Source organism: Passer domesticus, chromosome 1 (assembly GCF_036417665.1).
Source record: "Passer domesticus isolate bPasDom1 chromosome 1, bPasDom1.hap1, whole genome shotgun sequence".
In the NCBI taxonomy this organism is placed as follows: domain Eukaryota; kingdom Metazoa; phylum Chordata; class Aves; order Passeriformes; family Passeridae; genus Passer; species Passer domesticus.
In genome coordinates this window covers 40,154,310-40,177,230 of record NC_087474.1, presented here as the reverse complement: position 1 = coordinate 40,177,230, position 22,921 = coordinate 40,154,310, and the positions used below count along the sequence as shown (strand labels likewise).

Genomic DNA, 22,921 nt, shown 5'->3' with positions numbered 1-22,921 from the left:
TAGAGCAGATTCTGGTTAGTTCTTCTACCTCCTTGAAGTTACAGCACAGCTACTTGTACCACTATGGTAACAGAACTGCTGGCACAGAACAGCCTGGTAGCACTAGATTATATTTTAGGGGATAAATGTAGGGAAGGGAGCTATGGTCATAACTGATATGACTAAATACATCAGAAGTTAGGAACTTCTGCAAATATCCTTCCCAATAATTTATAATGTGCAAAACAATCATATAATTTACTTTAGCACCAGGACCTGTGAGGGAATTGGCAATATTGTAAAGTTTTTTATGTTGAGACCTATGTGATTTTGTTGGGATTTGCTCAAAAGTCTGACTGAAAACATCTTTCAGGTTACTGACACAGTTTTCCAGTTTTACTCCTTCGCCAGTAGCATAAAGTCTGAGGTAAGGAAGCATTTTAAATTTCAATTTTTAATGTTTTCATGAAAAGGCAATACACCAAAACATCAGGGAGAAAGCAATTCATAAAACAGCAAAAAGTAATCTTTGAGGCAGAGCAGAGACTATGATTCCATTCGTGGAGGTATTCAAGGTCAGGCTGGATGGAGATTTGAGCAATCTGATATAGAGGGAGGTGTTCTTGCCTATAGCAGGGAGCTTGAAGCTAGAAGGTCCTTAAAGTCCTTTCCAACCCAAACCATTCTTGGATTCTATGATTCCATATATCTGAAGCCAACAATTTCGAGTCCCATAACTATCTACCCCAAGCACAGAGCAGCTGTCTCTGTTTATCCTGCCCTAAATGTCTAAAAGTACAGCAAAGCAAGCATGGCCTGTGACAAAGAACCACTTACAGAAGTGTAAAGGTTTGCAGGAAAGAGAGGAAGCAGCAAATGGACAAGGATGTGATAGTTTAGACTCCTAAAGCTTGAGGGTGTGACAAATTATGATTTTTTCTTTTATAATTTATCAGGTATGAACAGATGTTTGAAGCACCTTCAAGTCAGCAGTACTTCTGACATCAAATTTCAGAAGATAAGGAGCTCAGAACCTCATCACATTAAATCTGATTTGAATGTAAACTTCCTTCTCATTGCATTTCTTTTCAAATCCAGACACTATTTTCCAGCTACACTAAGGTTATGCTTTTTTAAAAATTTCCATTTTTAAAAATGGAAACTAACAGGGTAAACATGACACAAAATAAACCAGGTTTTATTTGTATTGTCATTGTTAACAGTGGCTTCAGAATCTGAAGAGATGGGCAACTATTTACAATTTTATGTGGTGTCAAATTCTATTAAGGAAATACTAATGCTTACTGCTTTGCACCTGCAAAAGGCTCTCTTGAAAAAAGACTCTTTTTTAATCGGTCTTTTTACCAGACAAAATTTTCATGCTAAAATTTCCATTTATGTGACTATAAAACCAGAGTTGGGATCCAATCCATAAATTCCTTTGAGGTAGGTAAATATTTCTTCAATTACACAGAAAAAGTAATGAGTTGTTTAAGCTAAGTGATTTTCCCTTACAGGCATATATTTGGAACTAGAGAATTCTTGTATTTTGTTTTGTTCATTTCTCTACCACATTGTACTTCAAACCAGCATTCATTGAGGATTTACACTAGGTCACATGTGGACAATAAGAAAATTTGAGGGAGAAGTTTTTTTATTTTCTTTCTTGATTCTTTTCTGTCTCAACTCATAAACTTGAGTGGCTTTTATAGCTCTCAAATAAGGAAGACCAAGCAATTGCTTGATGGCCATGAAAAAATGCAGATCAAGACTTTGATATCGATTGCAATTGCATTTTCTCAAATCATCTTGTCTTCAATGTCTCAGCTTTCTTTAAAACAGATATGCTGTTGCATTCTTTCTTCCCCTTCCCATCCCAGTCTGTTCCTGGACTTCCAGAAATTTTTGATTTTATGTGACAGGTAGGGAAAAGAACACCTAGTCATCTCCATGCTTTTGTACTTTGACAACATCTCCTCCCACTTTCTCCTTGTCTGCTCCACAGAACTGACCAAGAACAACTTGCTTGGTTATGACTGACATGAACAGAGGCTGAACTCATGTTCAGCTTTGTAATAATTGCACACTGCTCTTTCCTTTAAGATGTCTTTGTATTCTCCCTTCCTAAAACAAAAACAGAGCTTTGGGTGCCTGACCATTAACTTGTCTTTTCCATCTGAAAAACTTATGTGTTCCAACATCCCCTTCTAAAGATATTTCTGTCATTTTCTGGCCATCTCATTCCACTTGGAAACAAAGGGATGTGGCAAATTTATCTCAGTAAGTTATGCTTTGGATATGTTATAGCTGAATAAGAGTTTCAAATTTTCAGTGCTTACAAAGCCTTCTCTTGCAGGTAGAGCCTAGCTGAATATGTTCAATAAGCACTTGGTTATTTCCACCGACGAGATCAATTTGGTACCAAATTAGAAACCATGTAACCTTCAGTAGTTTGAACAAAATGAGTGCTGAAGAGATAGAGCTTGTATTTATTGAACCCAAGGTGAAAAAATTCTAAACCCTGAGTAACATTCCTGACCTCATTCACACTTGAAATACCATCAATTGTTATGGGTCAGATTTTGAACTTGTTCAACAATGTGAGAGAAGCTTACTAGCCTCTTAGAGAATTTTTCATATTGCAAGATTGATGCTAAACTTAAATGTGAAACCTCAAGCCACTCCCTTAGAAGACGAGTACAGGAGTGAGTCCAAAGAAGCTGCAAAACTTCAAACATTTTGGATGTCGGGGTTGTTTCTAAACACTAAGTGAAAAACAGCAGAAAAAGTACTGTCCCCAAGGGGCTGCTCTAATTTCCAGTGTTGGTAATATCATCGGTACAACAGGCAAAGGACTTGGTGTGTTCCAAGCCCGAGCATCAAAAAAATGCAAAAGAAAAATCAAAAAGTAAATTTCTAATTAATCAGAAATATTTGCAAGAAGGGGCTGGAGTGGAGGAAAGGGGGGAAAAAAAATTGCATTTCGTAGAGCATGGCTCTTTCTTTTAAAGTTTTCTTAAAACATTTTTCTAGATAACAAACTCTTCCTTTCTTCTTTCAGGAATATTCTGGACAAGAAACTCAAATATTTTTGTGCTCAAGTCAACATTTATTAAAAAAAGGAATTTTGACTGTCTGTACATACAAGTATATCTCTGTTCCCAAGAAGTCAAGTGTGATAAGGATCTCACAGTGATTTTTTAGCCAATGCACATCCTGTATCTTTGAGCACGATCAAACAAGTACAATTCATATTTTATTGATATTATTTGCCTGAATGTTTCTGGAGCAATGCTGTAAGAATGTTCCTGCACCCTCAACAGCCTGAGTTTTACCAAGTATACAGTAAAAGTATGGCTATGACTGAAGCAAATTGCACCACAGCTCTTGCTGAGGGATTTCTGCAAAGTTCTTCTTCTCATGCATTCTGACTTCACTCTGAAATATTCTTTAGGCAGGGGCCTCTTTCAGAGGTGCTGATAATCCTCAGTTCCTCTGAAAGTGAGTGAGTTAGTGAGCTTTTTGCACATTCCTCCAATGTTCTAACATTTTGAATGCTGCTTCAAACCATACCTATCTCAGCTGACTGTTTTCTGCTCTAATTTGGGATTTGGCCAGAGCACAACATTCGCATCAGCCCTGTCTTGACATCAACAGTTACTTACATTTCTTCATTATTCCACTTTTACCAGCTGGCCTATTATATTATATTATAGCATGTCACAAGGGATTGTCTCAATTACATGAGGTTATGCTACATGTGTGAGCATAATGTAAAATTGGGGTTGGGACAAGGGTGTTTTCTCACAACTCTGGCTAAGCAAAATGGCAGTTTTACAAGAATGGGTGCTAAACAGTAAATTAGAAACCTAAAGATCCCCTTTTTGATTTATTTACTTTATAAATTACACAAATGAGTTATGTTACCACAAATACATACCAAGCATATATGCACAGTTAAACTGCTTGAGCAAGTCAAGGACTCTTTTGTCTGTCTAGAGGTGCTCTGGAAGCTTAGGCTTCATGTTTGAAGTTGAAAAAAAATCCTTTAAAGCACTTCAAATATTCTATTGTGCAAACTGCAGTGAAAAAAAGGTCTACTTCTGAATGAAAGCATCCTGATGGAGTGGGCAAAAAAGTGCTCAACCTCTGTATTGACTTCCTATCATTGGAAGGGCTGTCAAATTCTCTGGGCAGACAAATCCCGAGCCAGGATAAAATGACTGTGCCAAAATACTTTCCTTAAACTATATAGGGGCATTTGAAAAAAAAAGATTACTTCAACTAAGCTGATTTAATCAATACCAGCTGGGACATGTTAAAAAAAAAAATCTCTGTTTTCATTCTATTTTACAAATCATGAAGCTGTATTCACATTTTTTGAAGGTGTGGTTCATGCAGTATAAACCAAGGCCATAGACATTACAAGACAATATAAAATATTTGGTGAGAGAAGCAATCACCTGCAATCTTCTATGATTGTGGGTACAGAAGAAAATGGTAAAACACACAGGAGCATACTGTGGCATTTAGTCTGGTACTATTCAACTACTGCTGTGAAGGGAGGTTTTGAGAAACTAAAACAATAATGTTATTATTGTCACTAAACAATACTGCTCAAAGAGTCAGTGCTATATATAAACTCCTAAGAATGTTTTCATCAAGCTGGGAAGCCAAGTCTTTGTGAGGCTGAAAAGAAATTTTAGTAAGTGAACAAGTGTCCATTCTGCACTGCATTCCCCAAGGGTTAGAAAAATAGCAGAAAGCTACATAGTTTATAGCATATCAGCATTTTTTTCATATAGTGAACTAAAAAAAATGAAAATATATCTTTGTTTTTTATGGATTTTCTTTAGCCTTCAGACTACTGAGCTATTCTTCAAATGCCTCTTGCTAACAAAGACTTAACATTTACCAGAGGATCAGGCAAATTCCTCAGGCATTAGAAGCATGGTTGATTAAAAAAGCCTGTATTTAGTAATTAAAACAGTGCAGCTAATCCACAACTTGAAATATTTTGGAAGCAGATCATGGGGTGAACAATGCAGCTGTCAAATAAAGAAGAGCTTTTCTCATAAGGGATCACTTCACAATACAAGCATCTCCAGATCCCCTCGAGTTATAGTGCACTTCTGCATAGTTGAAGACTTTTAATATTTCTTAATAGCTGATATAAATCACAAAATTTCATAACAGTGCAAGATTTCCTAGGGCTGGTTTAACACTTACATAGAGCAGCAATTTGCTGTCTTATCCAGCTAATGCTTACATGCAAGTGGTTTTGATTCAAACAATGTAATTAAGATGGGTTTAATATATTGCTGGTCATCCTTTTGTAAGAGCTTTGCCATTCCATATCCTAAGTGGCTTAAAACTTTAAATTACGTGATTTGTCATGACAGACACATTAGGAGTGGAAACCCCAAACTGATCTGAAACAAGCCTCAAGGAACCAAATACAGTGAACTTAATAGTGGGAAGGCCCCCTTTCTTTTTCTTTTGTCTTTCTGATGGACATGGTCTGCTTTACTCACATCTGTACTGCTTGATCAGAACAAGCAACTCTCACAAAACATTTGTGGCAGCCTCAGTAAGAGCATCTGCTATTTTACAAGCCTTAACAAAGTCAAGGTATATTCTTACATCGATTTTCAGTCAAGAAAATAATAATTGACTGTAATTCATAACATTTCCCCCCCCCTGCCCAAATTTCTGTTACTTCAGTCAATAAATATGTTAATCTCTCTCAGATATGTTCTTCTCTATCAAGCATGGAGGAAAAAATTTCTTTGCTGTAGTGGAAAATAACAAGGAAACTTAATTTGTGTCAGGTGTTTCAGAACCCATGACTGGGATCATGATCACCAGTGAAACGTCTTCAGCTGTGACTGCCACCAACCATAGCTTGCCCTCCCCACACTCATTCACAACAGCAGGCCAAATGTGCCACACGGGAGGTACTGAACCCTGAGGAGCAGCCATGACCTCCAACATTCCCCCAACAAGAGGGGAATCACAGGAGAAGGGAATTCCTGGGTGGGACCCTGACGTCTGAGGCAGGGAGATGCTCAGCAGCACCCTACAAAGCTAGCAGCAGGTACTCCTTTGTCAGCTCTCCTCCTGAGGTTGCATCAGCCTTCACAGAACCACAGGCACAAGAGGAAAATGACAAGAGAGCCTTACTGCTCACGTGGAATTCAATTCAAGAGAAAACAAATGACTAGGGAGCCTGTCTAGGCCTGGCTGGAAGGAGAACCAATTATTCAGTTGTGAATTGGAAAAAGGGTACAGTGCAATTTTTATAGGTTTTACTTTCAATGCCTTTAGGCATAAAGACTAAAGAAAGAAAAATATGGGAGATATCCTTTCTATTATCTCTGTCTTATGAATATTTATGTAACAAACTACAACTGACATATATTATCTGGTAGGAGCTCCCTATTTAAACTAATCCATGTAAATTACATGGGCTCTTCACAAAGGTCTCATTGCTGCTTACCTTTACCTCCTACAGAAGCACCTCTACAGGCATTCTCAAAGCACACAAGAATACAAATGTACATAATCAAATTGGATCACACTAAGAAGATTATGTCTGCGTTGACTGAAATGCACTACTAAATCTGTCCAACATTCCTACAACCCTTCAAAAGATGGGAATGCTGTTTTGCTGGGAATTTTTCACTGCATTCCCAGTTATCTTCTTGGTAAGTGAGGTTACAAAAACAAAAGAAATGTAAAACATAAAGCTGATGAAATAGGGAAATATAAGACAATGGATATTTCTAAAGGAATAAAACATATGAAACACCAAGTTCTTAATTGCCATTAAATTTAACCTAGTACTTTAAGAAAAAAGATGTCTATTAAATTTTTCCTCAAGATTACTTTCAATCAATCCAAAGCCTTAATTCTGTTAAAGTACACAAGAGAAACACAAATTGCATTGCAATATGTCTGTAGAAATATAAGCATGGGAGATCCTAGTATCAGACAATGGAAAACCTTAATTGGTCTTTATAACTCCAGTAGAAGACAGTAGTTAATCTTGGATGTTACAGAACACACACTGAACATTTCCTTCCTCAGCACATTTGTATGCATGTTTCTGGACATTATTTTGATGATGTTAAATAAGAAATCCCTGTTTCAGAAAAATGAAATATGAAAAATACATAGACACATGTGTGAGAAAATGACAAGGGCCTGGTGGCTGTGGGACATCATAGTTTGTAGAGGTCCTCCCACAGCCAAACAAACTGCATCATGATGTATCTGCTTTCACATCACTATGGAGACTACAGAGCCAGACTCTGACATCCATATTTCCTTTTCCTCAGAAGTGGTGGAAACCTGTTGGCCTTTATGCACTTAAGAACTGCTGGCTGGCCAGGGTCAGAGCCTGACCCACTGCTCTTAAGTACTTGACTCAGTATTCAGCTACTACACAGCCCTTTTGTTCTCTGCTTTGTCTTTCCACTGCATTTGTTTCAGAAGCTGGGACCGAATCCTTGAACTGGATGAAGTCACAGCAAGCTTTGCTTTTGGCTCCAGTGGGAGCAGCACCCCATGGGATTACACTGTGGGCTCCATCTCCCTTTAACTTACAATGTGTCAACACTTTTTTGCAGCTCTATAGAAAGTACTGTAATCTTTAAACAGATGCTTGTGGTAGATAAGCAGGGTATGGTATACTCTGGGCTGATTCTAAATCAAAACAGTGCTATCTCTGTAAGCTACTGAAAACACTTTAGTCTTCTTCACCAGCCAAGAGCAGTGCGAGGGATTCTCTACTGCTAGCCTGAAAAACTGCCAGCCATTTGTTTCATAGAGCCAAAATTACCTGTGTTTCTCTTGTAACAGTATTTGTAATACACAAGGAGGAGGAATGGAAAACCTGAGACTTCTCCAAACATCTCCACTGTTTGTTCATTTTAATCCCTGAGAGCTATCAAACAAAGAGGGTTTTATTTTTCTCTCTGATTCTCAACTTGCTTTCCTTTTAAATCAAAAAGGTGCAACTACTTCTTCACTCTGCTCAAATCCAATGACAGCTTTCAATGCTTTATTTTAATTAGGCTTCCAAATTTGTTCATAAGCTGTCCAGGTCACAAGGAGAATTAAAACCAAACACTGGCAATGTATTTCTTCATTACTTTTACAGACTGCTATATTTGACTTGTATGCAGAAGAAAAGCTAGCAGGATGCACATGACTGGAAAGGGCATCAGTGAAGTCTGACATGGGTTAAGCTTCTGGAAGCTCTGCTCTGAACTCTGCAGTGCCTCTGTTACTTTGGGATTTGTACAAAAGATACAGGCTTAGTAAGTCTCAAACAACACACAGGTACTGGAGCTGAAAAGCTCACCACTAAACTGCATGAAATATTTATGCAAGGATAACAGCTGTGTTCTCAACACACATGATGGATTCCTTGCTCCCATATACTCCTCAACACCATACATTAATGATGCCTCATCTACAGATTTCATAGTTATCAGTAATTTTATCCTAATTCTAAAATTTGCCCCCACAATTCCCTCACATCCACAAGAGAAGTTTCAAAGCAAGGACTAGGATATAATTTACCCTCAGCTTGTTGTTTTGTAGAAAGGAGAATGTAATAATCATTACAATGTTCCTAACCTTCCAGGAATTCAAAGGTTTTTAGATTTAGATTTTTTTGCAGATTTTTCATCATTTATGGGACAAAACAAAATCCCAACATTTCCTCAGTTTTTGCCTTCTCATGGCAAAAACATAAAAAAGCAAGATCCATAATGATTCAATGGCTATATCAGAGTTAAGATCACACATCCAGAGTTGATTAGTGATTTCCTAGCAATTCATCCTTGTGTTCCAATATTAGCTCATCAGAAACCCAGAGACAGAGAGGGACAGCCAAAACCAAAACCATACACACACTTTGATCCCTTCCCCAATTTTCTGTGCAAGTACAATGTTTTCAAATTTGCCGACTTCTTAAAGTATTTTAAAAACTGTTGATCAAAAAAGTACTATTTACTACAAGAGAGACAAAAGGGAATTTGGGAAGACAGCTATCATCCATGGGAGTGAACCAAATAAATTTGTGGACCCTAACTATGAATTTTCAAACTTTCAGGTGTTTGATGGCTTGTGAATTTAATCTTAACTCTGAATTCCCTAGGCTTTAAAAAATCCATGTATAAATACCTTTCTGCTAACTATAACATTCTTTCAGGGTGTTGTGCTGTAATTTACACTGTGTTCACACTGAAGCCAAATTGCTTTCACTTAAAAAGCACCTCTGCTAAGGCATATATCATTTCTAGTACCTTTGCTTCAGCACTTTGCTCTCCTTTTATGCACACAGAAGGCTTTTACACAAGGGTGACTGTCAATACCTTTAATCCCAGCGGTGGTACAGGCAGAGAAATGAGATTCTTCCTCCTCCTCCCCCAGGCAGCTCTGCAGGTTGGTGCTTCTGAAGTGCAGAGACCTCGTATCAGCTGCTGCACATTACCTGTGGAGCAATTAACAGAAGAGTTCACTCTGCAGAGCTGTCCTCTGGGATTTTTTACAGAACCATAGAACCATTACGGCTGGAAAAGACCCCTAAGATAGACGGGTCCAAGCACTACTTTTCACAACTCTTACAACAAACCCATGAAAACTGCAATCCAAACTAAGCTACTCTAGTGCCAAGTACTGCATGAAGTCCTTAAAATGCTCCTAGAGCAGCAGACTGTATCAGACATGGACTAAGGGTTCTGAGGTAAGACTGAAGGGCAATTACTTTTCTTCTCTCCCCATTTCTCAGATACTATTGATCTAAATACAGATGAGACTGAACACACAACTTCACTGGAAAGTGCATCCATAATTTTTTTTTAATTTACAGCGAGTCTGAACCAGCAAAGAGGTTATATTACATTTTTTACATTTACATATTTCTTTAGAAGATACCTGAATTTGTTTTCATAGTTTTTTTCTCTCAAGGTGAAGGTTTACATTTTCAAATCATATACAGGTACAGCCTGTACAATCAATTCTGTGGTATTGACCGTGAAACAGTAACCACAACATTCAATTAAATAAGAAAAGGTAATATTTTAAAATGTATTCAGCCTCACAATTGCATTACAGCAAAACTGCACTCACTTTATTGTTTGTCTGCATGGTTTCTCATTTCCTACTGTGGTATTTCCTTTTGTGATGAAATAATACTCCTATTATTTTCTCACTGTAACCTAGAGATCCATTTTACATATAAGCCATAGAACCATTTCTGGTTTTTATGTTCCCTTGTTAGTGAACATTCAGGATCATCAAGTTCACCCAAGTCATTCTCTGCATTTCTGTTGTATTAAATACAAAGAAGTCTTTGTAAAGAACTAAGAAACATCTTTTTTATCAAAGAATCATAGAATATCTTGAGTTGGAAGGGACTTACGAGAATCATCAAAGTCCAACTTCTGGCCCTGCACAGGACAGCCCCAGGAATTACATACTTTTTATTTCTTGTGAATAATTAATTTATCAAAGAAAAATAGCAATGACACTACTGAAACTATTCTGCTAGTCACAAAGTTTGGCAAAAACTTTTGATCAAATCCTTGCAGAAATATCAAAAATATTTTAAAGTTCCATTTAAAATATTAGTTAAAACTTAGAGAACAAAGTAAAGTAGAAGGACTAAAAAGGGATTAAAAAACATTAAAAATGTTTACAGACCTCCCCTATAAGCATAGGAAATACTAATATAAGAATGCATCCTGAGGAAAAGTCCATAAAAGGAAGTAGTAGTCAGAGTGTTACTTAAATACAATTAAGTATAAAATAAATATCATTGTTAATGATCATATTTTTAAAAATAAATTGTATATTTTAAAGTAAAGATATGCATCTTACAGCTCACAGCTCTAAGAAATATACAGTGCAATTTGGTTTGATTTATACAGAGGTATTTAGTTCCCCATCTTGTAAAAATGGTTTCTTTTTTTTTATTATTAGAAAACACTAAGCATCACTGTAGATAAAGGAGTTACAGGATTTTCATATTTTATTAAGCAAAGAATCATAAGACATAACACAGGTTTGGAAACCCAGAGAAGGGTAATTGGAATACAAGGTTAATAATTTTTAACTTTAGTGCTATCAAGAAGAAATAAAAATCTAATTTTCATGAGGCTACACGTTGTCTTTCAATTTTGAGATCTCATTCATCTTTTAATCTTCCCAATCTTGAAAAAAAGAAGTATAGTAGCAGGAATAAAACAGAGCATTTTAAGCAGCAGGAGGTTTGAGAATCATACCTTTTCATTAGATTCAGTTGCAATCAGAGTACCTAAAATGAAGATTAGCCTTTAGCAGTCAATACACCATCTGTTCCTGGGATACTCAGGGTCTGATGGCCTGAACATCTATTTTAATGTGCATTAACTTACAAAGGCCACTAAGAGTTTCACATCTGCAGTAAGAAACGCCTCTAAAAAGAATGACTTTTGTCCATTCTACTTTCATGTTAGGTGGCCTAACAATGAAAAGAATGAAATGGAAAAGATACTTTTTAGGGCAGAAATCCATTGGGAGATAGTTGCATATATTATGCCTCTCAGCAGGCAGCTGAATCAGTAAGGCTTCGTAGAACTCTGCTGCTGCTGGAAAGAAACTGGTGCAGAGAAATCTGTTTGCATTTCAGCTCATTTCTTAATAGAAGTGAAAGTAGCCAGAAAATGTGCCTGTGCCCTTGTTTCCCTCCAAGATAGCAAATCCTTCTGGGATGAAAGTCCTGTGGGTTGGCTTGGACAGGGACTGTCCTTCAGTTAAGGCTGGTCTCAGTATCAGAGCAGAGCTAAGCAAGGCACCCTGGGCTAAAACCTGGTCTTTTTGATGCCCTGTGTTGTTGAGATAAAATGCACAGCAACAGAAAGAAGGAAATGGTATCTAGAAATACAGAGAACAGAATTACCTCAGCACCTGTAAGCAGCCAGCACAGCAAGGTCGCTAAGCACAGAGCCTACAGCTGGCCCTGGAAGCTGCTGAGGGAGGCAAAGCAGAGCTTCTCTCTGCTGTAGCAGCTGCACACCAGGGTTAGCAAAGCTTAATGCCAAGAACTCCAACCAACTTTCCCACGGTGTCATTATCTGCAGGCCAGTTTGGAGATGCAGCTTGATGGAATGCACAGAGGGAGAACCTCCAACAAGAAGAAAGTTTGGCTGCAGACAAGCTTGACTGTAGGCTAGAGGTCTTCTACCCTTTCCCCCAGTAGTTGGAAAAGACTACTAAAAGTTGGAAAAGGCAGAAAAAAGCAGCAGGCATAATTTTTTGCTACAGAATCTGAATTATTTTGAGTTCACTAAATCTCACTTCCTTGCACTCACTAGGGTGACAAATGTCAGCAGCAATATTTTAAGAGATGGCAGATAGAGCAAGAGTGTCAGATTACATAAAAGCAGTTGTTTCCTTAGAAGCAGAAAGTTTCCTTCATTCACACCAAATTAACTCAATGAGACTGAAAATTAAAGTAAATTAATTTTCCTTATTTTAAACAAACAAATAAATCCTCACTGACCTTTGAAATACAAAGTATAACAGGCAAAGGTGTGATTTAAGTATGACTAGGTAATTAAAAATGAAATCTGAAGTTTTCAATAGGCAACCACAGGAAACCTACTATACTGGCTTTCCAATGGGCCTGGCTATATGAACAGGGATTTCATTATTAGCAATTATTTTCACATGCTGCTTATTAGTTGCAATTGTTATTAAAGGCAAAGGATGCACTGTGTGAATAGCTGAGTTCAGAAGTATTTTTCAGGAGAAAGCACTGACTATCTATGATATCTGAACTGTGCAGATATGTGATTTCTACAGGTGTTTCACATGGGAACCAATACGTGAACAATGAAAGTACTTAGCTAATCCTAAGGCCCAAGTGTTTGGGTCAAGAAGCAAAGTTCTGTTTTCAAAGTTTACTCATAAATGTAAACTGCAACTTACTGATATCATAGAGCTGTTGGTGACTCACAAACCACTTCTTCTGAATGACTGACTCTGTGCAGTATCAAAGCAGAGGTTCTAAGAGACTCAAGAATAAATAAGCTAGCACTTTCACTTCTGTGAAAGTTTGAGTGCTTTTTGCCTGTTTTCAGAACTCCATGCTGTATAGATAAGCCTGGTTGATATGATTCTTCCTGATTTCTCTCCATGTCACATAGCAGACTAGCATTATTTCAACAAAGAACAATTTTAAAAAAGAAAGGAAAAGGTAGGCATTCTCTGAACCATTCTTTTTAATTTTGATCACTGTTATGATTTTTTTCTCTACAAAAACCTAGGATGTGTACAACCAGGCACGAAAATCCTACTTTGAGAAATCACATTTCCTCTAACCTCCCCTCACATCCTGCAGAGTGACTTGAGGATATTTTCTGTGCAAATACAGAAATGCCAACACACGTGAGGATTTTTTGTCCTTGTTTCCAGAAAAGATTCCAACATGTCCCTCCAGAGCTAAGCAAATCAACTCAGGAAAAATATAGTGCAGACCCACAGATCCCAAGGTTGTAGAAAACCTCATGTGGCTTTGCAGCTGACTTTGGAGTTGATTTATAGGCTGTCACAAAATCAGTGGTCAGAAGCTGACACAAAATGTCTTCTGCAAGCTTTGATTTCTTATTCAGAAAGTCTTCTTCATTTATATTCTATTGAACCAAACAACCCAGGATTTCCTCTCCCTTTGTTGGATGGCTTCCTGTTCCTGCAGCTGCCTTCTGTGATGTCAAAACATGAGAGTTAAGTGTTGCCTGAGGTTTATGTTGCCTAAGTCCACCAAAATAAATCAGATTTGAGCATTTAATCCTTTTAACATCTCTAAATATGTGGGTTTAAACAGCAAAACCTTCTGTAATGAGGCAACTCCTCCTCTTCACCAGACAACTTCATGACAAGTAAAGATTCAGTATGACTTGCCTTGAATCTTACATGTTGCAATATACTGAAAGTTTCCTGTTATCTTTTCTCCTTTACCCTAGCAGAAAAAAACACTGTTACTGCATCAAAGTCTTATAGGAGCAGGTCTCACTGTATGTATAATTACATATTATTCTTCCCTTCCCATCTGACCTAAATCAATTCTTCTGGTGGCAGAGTCTGTACTCTGTATTTGAATAAAGCATCAGTTGTATTGAATGTGCTGGAATTGGCAGATGGTTGGTCAGTCATTCAGTTTGATATTAATTGCTTCTTTGAGATCTCTTCCAGAGAACTGAGGACAAAATGCATAGTGTCTTATTACATTAGGAAAAAAAAAAATCACATCTGAAATTCTTTGATGAAAGATTCGTCTGCCTGGCAGACAATGTACTTTCTCCTTAAGAGTCAAAAAATGACTAAAAAATTCCATTATTTAAAGATTATCTCATTTCCTTCCAGTGAGTTTAAAAAAAATCAGACATTTTGTTTGGAAGAAAAAATGAATTTTTTCTTACTATTTGAACAACAGTTTAAACTGATTAAGAGAGGGGGGTTCTTTTGTAGGAAGGGTATGTAATTTTTTCTTTACAATTAATTTTTAAATTCCTCACCACTCATTTTATGCTCAACTGTGTTCATGTGTTGTTTAGTGGCTCATTTTGACTATAGTAGCAAGCAGGGGCAAGATCAGTTAAAACAAGAATATTTAGCACTTGATTTTAAAGACTGGAGGTTTAGAAGATGACCTAAGCAGCTGGGGTGAGGTCTGTGGGTCTGTGTTTCATGTATTATGGTGGCTCTACTGCTAGAGCCAAATAATTTTCTACTGCTATAGAAAATACTCCCACAAACTCTCCAACATACTTGTAATTATATTCATGCTTCACATAGAATAAATTTTCCCTTCAGTATATTAAATGTATCTGGCACCTAAAAATCATTATGTATGATTTAATCCCAGATTCATTACTTCACAGATATGTAAAATGCATGTTGCATCATTTATTCATTGGCCATTAGAAATACATAAAATAGCTGTGAGCTGTTAAAAAATGTGGCACCCATTCTTCTGATACTTATGTATTACAATTTCCATCACAGCAATTACAGCAGGTGCCAAATGGCACTTATTTCTTTTTGATAAATGGTATCTTATGCAGTATTTAAGGAAGTACTGTGTCTGCTCACCCTAAACATTTTTAAAGAGTTAAAACTGGAGGCTGCTTCTGCCACTGCAGCATTGTACTTGCTGAGTGAGCTAATGCCTTGTTTCAAAGATCTCTCTCACATCAAAGGTCACAAAATACCTATGCCATTTCTATGTTTCACTTTTTCAGTTTTCCCTCAATCCTTTCCTTGGTAATATTTTATTTTTCAATAAGTATGCTTCATGCCCCAGTTTTGTCCTCCTCCTATCCTGCTTTTGACATCATGGTGTGTATCTGGACCTTAAGCTCAGACACTGCCAATCATGAATGTTTTAACTTCTGCCACCTATTTACAAGCAACTTTAAGATACATCAGTAACACAGCTAGTGTTTTTAAGTTTTAGTAAAATCTTTCACTGAGTCTGGAAGCTTGATCCTGAGCTAGCAAGCATCACATTATCTCCACTGATTTAAATGAACAATATAAATCTACACCAGCCTTTGTCTTCAAAAAAATCTGAAGACTTCTTGGGACCTCACATGCTTTATATGGAAAGACGGATAAACAGGGACCAAGATTTTGTCCCAAAGCTGAGCCTCCTTAGGGAAACAATAAAAATGGCTTAGTTGTATATGGATATATTTTGCTCTACAACTGGAAAAATATGCATTAACCAGACATTGGCTAAGGCTATACACTTAATATTTTATGACAACAAAATGCATATGTTTTTTTCCACATGGAAGAACCACTGGAACAGGACTGACAGCAGCTTGGATACTGTGAGATCACGTGGCTGGTTTGAAAGATGGACCAGTTGTGCTCAGAGCAAGGGAGGCCTCTTGGACCCTGTCTGGGTGCTGTGACCTGAAGCTACCTCTGCCCTGGTGGATACCAAAATTTTATGACAGTCTTCAAAGTACCAGAACAAAGGCAGCTTTTCAGGCGGCTTTTAAAAGTTCTCTGGACTCAACCATCATTATTATGCTTGTAGACAGAGAGTACAAGCTGAAGAACTTGTGCTGATAGTGTCTTCAAAGGCAGCTTTGCCATGCTGTGTATTACCTCTCTTTCTAAGAGTTGTTGTACTTTTCCCACTCAAGTCTACAGATAACAGAGTTGTTCTTGTTTTGCTTCTGAAAATGGCTTCAGCGTGTCTCTATCCTGCTGCCTAAGTACACTGACTCATTCAAGCCAAAAGGAAAGTGGCTTTAGGAATGGGAAACTTTATTACAATAGTCATGAATTAATCCCCAGTTCCATACAATTAGTAGGGGCACACTGGAGTGACGCTCAAGAATGCTGCTCAGACATCAAGCAGCCACCCCATGTATTCAAGAGGAGGAAAAACAAGGTGTGACCTAAGATGATGTAAAGATTTAGGTAGTGTGGTGAGCTTTGCAGGGAGGTTAACTAGCCTGGGTTTAGTGCTGGGTTGATGCAGCTCTGCTGCTTCCATTTCTGAAGCCAGTGTTTGCTGGAATTTAAGCTGTGTTATGTGTACAGAGCAAGTTACTCAGGGCAGCCAGGTATCTCTTACAGATAAGAGCACTTTATCTCAGGGAATACAAACCCAGAGTGCTGCATTGAAGATGACAGACTCTCAAATGGAAATAGCTGGACAAAATCACAAAATTCTCACTTGATCTATTAAAAAAAAGAAAAACTCTCATATCAGCTAATCTGTTAATCATGCATGCAAGATGGCAAATGCCTAAGGAAGGGATAAGAGGAAGAATTCTTTACTTTGTCAAGCCTACAGTCCCATCCTTTTAGCAAAATCAAGCCAACAAATGAACATATTGCCAGAGAGAGGATCTGCAAGAAATACTCTAAACCAGAAGAAAACACATTTGGCCACAGCAGCAAAGAGTCAGTTGACACACTCAGCAGAATTTCTGAGCTTATGAATAAAGATGACATCTGAGAACTGAGCCAAAACTCAGAGTAAAAACTACACAGCAATATTCACACCTCTAACGAAGCCAGGGAATTTCTGGCTCTGCATCTTGTGCTTTAAATATGACATTTTTGGCATTTTGCCTCTTTGTATGTGTGTGTTTTAGTAGTGTAAAGAGATCCTAACTTTAAAGAACCTCTTATTCTGCTTTTTTCCAATTAAATACCCTGCTAACAATCTCTGAAGTCAGGGCCACATGAGCCCTTTGAGAGTTGGGCTCAAAGATAGACAAAAACATAATTAGACCAGATTTTTTTTTTCTCCCTGAACAGTATCCTGCCACTCCCATGTTATCCCTTTTGTCTTCAATTCAGTTTTGGATGTGCTGACACACCTCCATATTTGTTTCTGGAGGTACTTTAGAGCTAAGCCATAAGTGAAGTCTAAGTCACTTCTCACCAGCCCCATAAATTTGTCAGATAGGAAAATGCCAAAATAATGCGTAAAATTACTCCATCAATTCCTGTTGTGTTACAAAATATCTTGGCAGCCTAATTTTATTTTCTTTAGATCATCTTGCAACAAGTTTGCTGGAAATGTCATGTTTTGACAGATTTACTGTCCAAGGGTTGTTTCTTTTTGTGCAATACTTGCAACAATTTTAGCTTGTAATTAAGAATGGATGGAAAAAAATTACACGCAAGGGATGGTAAATGGTTACAAGGGGCCTTGCTCAGGCCTAGGTCTGGAGAAGGAGACAGAATTATCCTCATCAAGTTTGCAACCACCTATAGGAGAAAGGCATGGGGGGGAATGCAGCTGATATGCTCAAGAATAGGGCTGCATTTAGAATGAGCTAGATGGGAGAAATGAACTGCCAGTAATCTTCATGAAATTCAGTCAGGACACCTCCCCTGCCATCTCTGGAACAGACTAACATCTAACAGGAAACAGGCTGGGATTGCCTGGCTGGGGAGCAGCTCTGTGGAGCAGGGACTGAGGTCCTGGGGCACACACCTGGCTGAACCTGAGCCAGCAGGATCCTGGCAGGGATGAAGGCTGAGTGCCCTGGCCTGTGTCAGCAGGAACACAGCCAGCAAAGGGGGGAAGCAGTTATTCCTTTTTGCTAGGCATTTGTTTGGCTGTCTCTGGAATACTGGGTTCATCCCTGGGCCACTGAGTACATGAAGGTTGTCAATGAAGTGCAGTTCAGCAGAGAGTCCCTGAGGTGGCCGAGGCTATAACACTTGCCTTGTGAGGAGAGGCTGTGGGAGAGAGGCTGGTTCAACCTGGAGGTGGGATGGCTTCAGGAACCTGCAGCCCCCAGGACCTCAGAGGCTCAGGCTCTTTGCTGAGGTGAATACTGGCAGAATAAGAGACAGCAACCATAAATCAGAATGAAGCTTTTTTTCTTGGATATAAAAGAAGTGAATTTCTGTGAGGATAATTTAGGAGTAGAGAAGGAGCATATCTGATAGGCCAAAGCCCTGAGCAACCTGTCAATACAGGCTTCTTCTTGGTTGCAATGTATTCTCTTTTTTGAGCCCTACTTCTCATTCTATAGCCTCCATTGCTCCAACTGCACATTAATTCCTTTGGAGGGGAGGTACCTGATGAAATATATTTAAGACAATTTGTAAGTAGCAAGGAAAAGAAAAGCAAGTTGGGGATGGATGCTTAAAAAACTATGCCACAGTGCTGAGGCAGCAGAAAATAATCACACATAATCACATGTGCCAATACATTTAACAACTTAAATATTTTGTATGCTGTGATTAGATTAATTGGCATCAGCTTTGATGAATGTTGGGTATTTAATCTTTAAAAATAAATTTTCATGAGAAAATGTGCTTGCATGGTCTATATTCACCAGTGCTGATGATTTTGCTCATCTCCTTCAAAAGGCTTTCTTCCTTATAGGGGTTCCTCACACTGACAAGTGAAGAAAAATTTAACCCAAGTCTTTTTGTTCCATACAGACATCTAAACCTTTGGTGTGGAGTGGTTTGTAGTAATTTCTGCTTTAGGAAGCGATCATGAAGTTACATGTACCTCCTTATCGCCCCAGGTCACTACAGACTATTGCCCAGACACTTTTTGGATCACCTAAGGAGTGATAAAAGAAAAGAGGACACAGAAAGCATTTAGAAGCTTATAAGATTACACAGTGGTGACAATGGAAATGTAGAGATGTGCTAATGAAGAAGCTTTCATATAATTAGTGTAATATTTTTTTCCTTCTGCAGTCCACATCTGAAAAATGCCAGTATAAATGTGTGATACTCTAAAAAATATTGGTCTGCCATACTATCGCAAACCAGTCCATTTCATCCACTGATTTTACAGATACTTTCCCTGTGAAAGTTTAAGGCTGAATAGCCTCTGACAGCTTTTGAGGATTTTCTCTATGAGCTGAGGACAGCTTTGGGATTTCCCTACCTTGCAGCAGAGTGGGTGTAGGCTCCTGGCTTGCAAGGGGGACAAGGGCTGTCCACCGTGTACGTGCTGGATGCAGAGCCAGCATCGCAGCACACACTGCTGATTTCCTGGCTGAGTCAGCCAGAACTCCCCCCGGGGCTTTTCCTGCTCTACAGCTCCTCAGCAAGCTCAGACCTCAGAGCCACAGATGGGTCCTAGCAGATGCTATTCTTACCAATTGTGTGGGCCAGGAGATACAGCAGCAACATGCAAATGGAAAACCCTTGTTGTAGCTACCAATACTTTCCAAACTGTAGTTTGAACCACTAACATTCAAAACATGAAGGACCAATTTCAGTGTGGGAATAGATCACTTAACTTCTAGGAAATTTTATTGACCTACCCAGAGATAAATTTTCCTCTAACCAAAAATGCAGTTAACATAAACAGCCATAGAGAAACTGTGTAGATCATTGATTTTGTAGATTATTTTAAATGTAAACTAACTTCACCTTCTGGATTTAATGAGTGTTGATTCAATTTTATGGACTGTTATTTCTTCAGTGGCCCTGATTCACATAAAAATCTCATAAGGAAAGAGATCTGGGATTCCAGCTGGTAAAAATTAGCTCTATCTTCATTCTCCACCTGCTTTTCCCTTTATTAGAATAATGTATTTTATTGTAGTTTTATCAAAAAATTGAAATACAATTTGATAGCTATGATTTAAATAACAAATAACTTGTGGGTTTGGATGTAGTAACCATGACTATAAAAGCAGAGGTTTGTGGAAATTGATTTGCTATTTTCACTAAGGCTGAGCATTCTAATTCTCACAGTTATGTAGACTAACCTGAAAAATTCAAGCCTTGTTTTCCTAATTGGAGTTTCACCATTTTTTTGGTTTAAAACATACATACTAAGTGGCCTGGGCTATTGGCAACTCTTAGCTACTGGTCTCTGCAACCTACAAACCCTCAGATATCAAATTATTTTTTTTCTAAATTATGCTGAAGTTAAGCAACATTGTGAAACACTTGTACTTTTCCAAGTGTTGACTGTAAGGCAGAGAACAAGAGAAAGCTAAGAAGAAGGACCTGAGTATTCACCCTCAGCCAAGAACATAGCCTCTCTAGTTACCCTTCCCATTGAAAAAGACCTCTAGAAGATAAGGCAGGGATGCTCAGCTATGAAGACTGTAAGACTAAGAGTCAGGAATGTGGAGTGGAAGGTAGGCACTGACCATGGTATTCTTTAGGTAAGCAAACCCTTCTTAAAGAAAATAAACCACCTATGTGTGGTATAAAATTCCCTTTGTAACATGGGTAGAAAGCTTATGTTAAATGAAAATCCATAAAATATGAACTCCAGCACAGACCCACTGAAGGGAGCCCTGCCACTGCTTAGTCAAAGCAATGCTGATGTTTGAGAAACTAAAACCTCTTTCCTTCTCAGTATTTCTAATGCTCTACTGTTTGCTGCAAACAAGGGAGAGCAATATAGCTCTACAGGATGCTGCTTGCAAATTGAAGAACCCACAAAACTTTCATGCTTTTTTTTGTTTCTAAAAGCATTGCTATAGATAAAGCACTTGATCCTGCCTCTAAGCTGCACTGTTCATAGGGCATACTTTGCAAAAAGCTTAACAGAGAAGTTTAGTTTCAATTGTGGCCAAGTAATTAAGAAAAAAATACACTATTTTGCATAGAAAAGAAAACAAAATAACAGAGCTGTGCATTCCTGAGGTTATTTTAGAATGCATTTGCTCCTGTCTGTTACTGTCTGTGGTAAGGCAAGAAAACCTGTGATTTTTTACTAACTTGGTGGCATGGCCACTTGTGTCAGTCACTTTGCTAATTTCTGAATTTCTGCTCTTTCTGCTAAAGAGCAAAGGTGGATGTTCAGATGTGGTGGTGATCAGCATGCAGCACAGAACCAGCTTATCCACAACCTAATCTGTGCCCAAGCACTGTCAGAGTCAACAAAGTATTACATGAAGGTAACAGCACGAAAGATCCAATCTTTAAGTACCATTCAAAGTAAGTTATGGCCAGAGGTCTGACATTTAGAAAAAGGAGCCGTTTCAATAAACTATTTCTTTTCTCTGGAGTTAGGTTATACCCTTTTTGCCTTTGTTGGAGCTATAGAAAGAATATACAGTATTTCCTCAATGGCTGCAAAGTATTTGCAATAAATAACAATTTTAAGCTTTGTCCAAACACATGCTTTCAAAAAGTTTTGGCCTGTCCTCTTTTTCCTGAAACACTCTGAAGTCCACAGATTTTACATCTACATTACATTGCTGATGGAAATGATGCCTTCCTTTTCTGTGATCCATCCATTTCCTTTCTCTGTGGGCTAGTGCATGTGCAGAATCCATAAACATAAATAGATAAATATAACTAAATATATATACACAAACATATATATACATACCAAGAGACAGAGAGAGAGATAAATAGTGCTATCCCCAGTTAGGGACATGAGCAGCATAAAAATGGTTTAAGTAGCCCATTTGTTTCTTTGTTAGGGTTTGCTAAGGAACAAGGTAGGTTATAAAAACCCCTGGATCAAGTAGGTTTCAGATTTCCTTTGAATACAAATGAAAGTTATTATTTGCACAGCATTGGTTCTTAAATTCTGTTAAAAAGCTGAGTAATCTTCTTAAAGGCAAAATTCTGGTGAGGAGGATTAATTGCTTTTCAGTGAACCCCCCCATACTTAGTGGTAGCTGTGATCATTACCACTGACATCACTGAAACTGCTTAGAATTTATGAGCTGAAGACTGACTAAAGAGTTAGACTGGTATTTATTCCCATTCTCATGATGGGTCTGATCCTGGTTTACAGGAGACTTCTCTGATTGACCTAGGGAAGAGTGGGACTGAGTTCCAAATAGACGGTGTGATTAATAACAATAGCACAGTGATGCTCCAGTCTGTTTCATTAAAATGGATCCTGAATATTTTGTTATAAAGATAGTGCTCCTTATTTCATCTGTGTGCCAGTACAGGTCTCCTGATCATTTAGTAGCTGAAGAACCAAGCAGAAGCTAAAGGCCACCAGGTCTTCTGCTGGTATACACCATTGCAGCTCCACTGAAGGGTAATGGAGTTTCAGCAGTTCAGATCAGCTGAAGCTCTTCTGCTGAACTGCTTCTTGTAAACTGGAAGGAAAGGCAGAGCCCATATACCACAGAGCAGGCTCACAATCTCTGAGCTGCTTTTTCTTTGTACACAGGGAATGTGCAGGTGCTCAGGGAAAAGTGTGAAAAGAGAAGAGAAGCCAATAGCCAAATGGATGATTGTGCTGAAGGAAGAAAGAGCTGTGAAAAATTGAAGAATAATGAAATAACATGGGGCAGTTGGGTTAGGAGGAAGCCTATGATGTTTGGTCTCTCAGTAAAGTTAATTAATAGCTGAAAAATGTGAAACAGGATGCAAAAAACAACACGTGGCAAATACCAATGAGGCAACCAAGGCCATTTAGAGCACTTCCTATCAAAATTCAAACACA

General features: G+C 38.2%; 1 long non-coding RNA gene across 2 annotated transcripts in view; it reads right to left on the bottom strand.

Annotated features, from left to right (window-relative positions):
- LOC135287799 (uncharacterized) overlaps window positions 1-22,921 on the bottom strand; it is a 73,727-nt gene that overhangs the window by 33,063 nt on the left and 17,743 nt on the right. The window contains exons 1-2 of one of the 2 annotated variants that reach the window (XR_010351315.1): window positions 9,928-10,101; window positions 9,366-9,484 (exon numbers count right to left, since the gene is read on the bottom strand). This is a non-coding gene — a long non-coding RNA (uncharacterized LOC135287799). Of the gene's footprint in view, window positions 1-9,365; window positions 9,485-9,927; window positions 10,102-22,921 lie in introns of those variants that run through there. The other variant, XR_010351314.1, reaches the window with a different exon arrangement.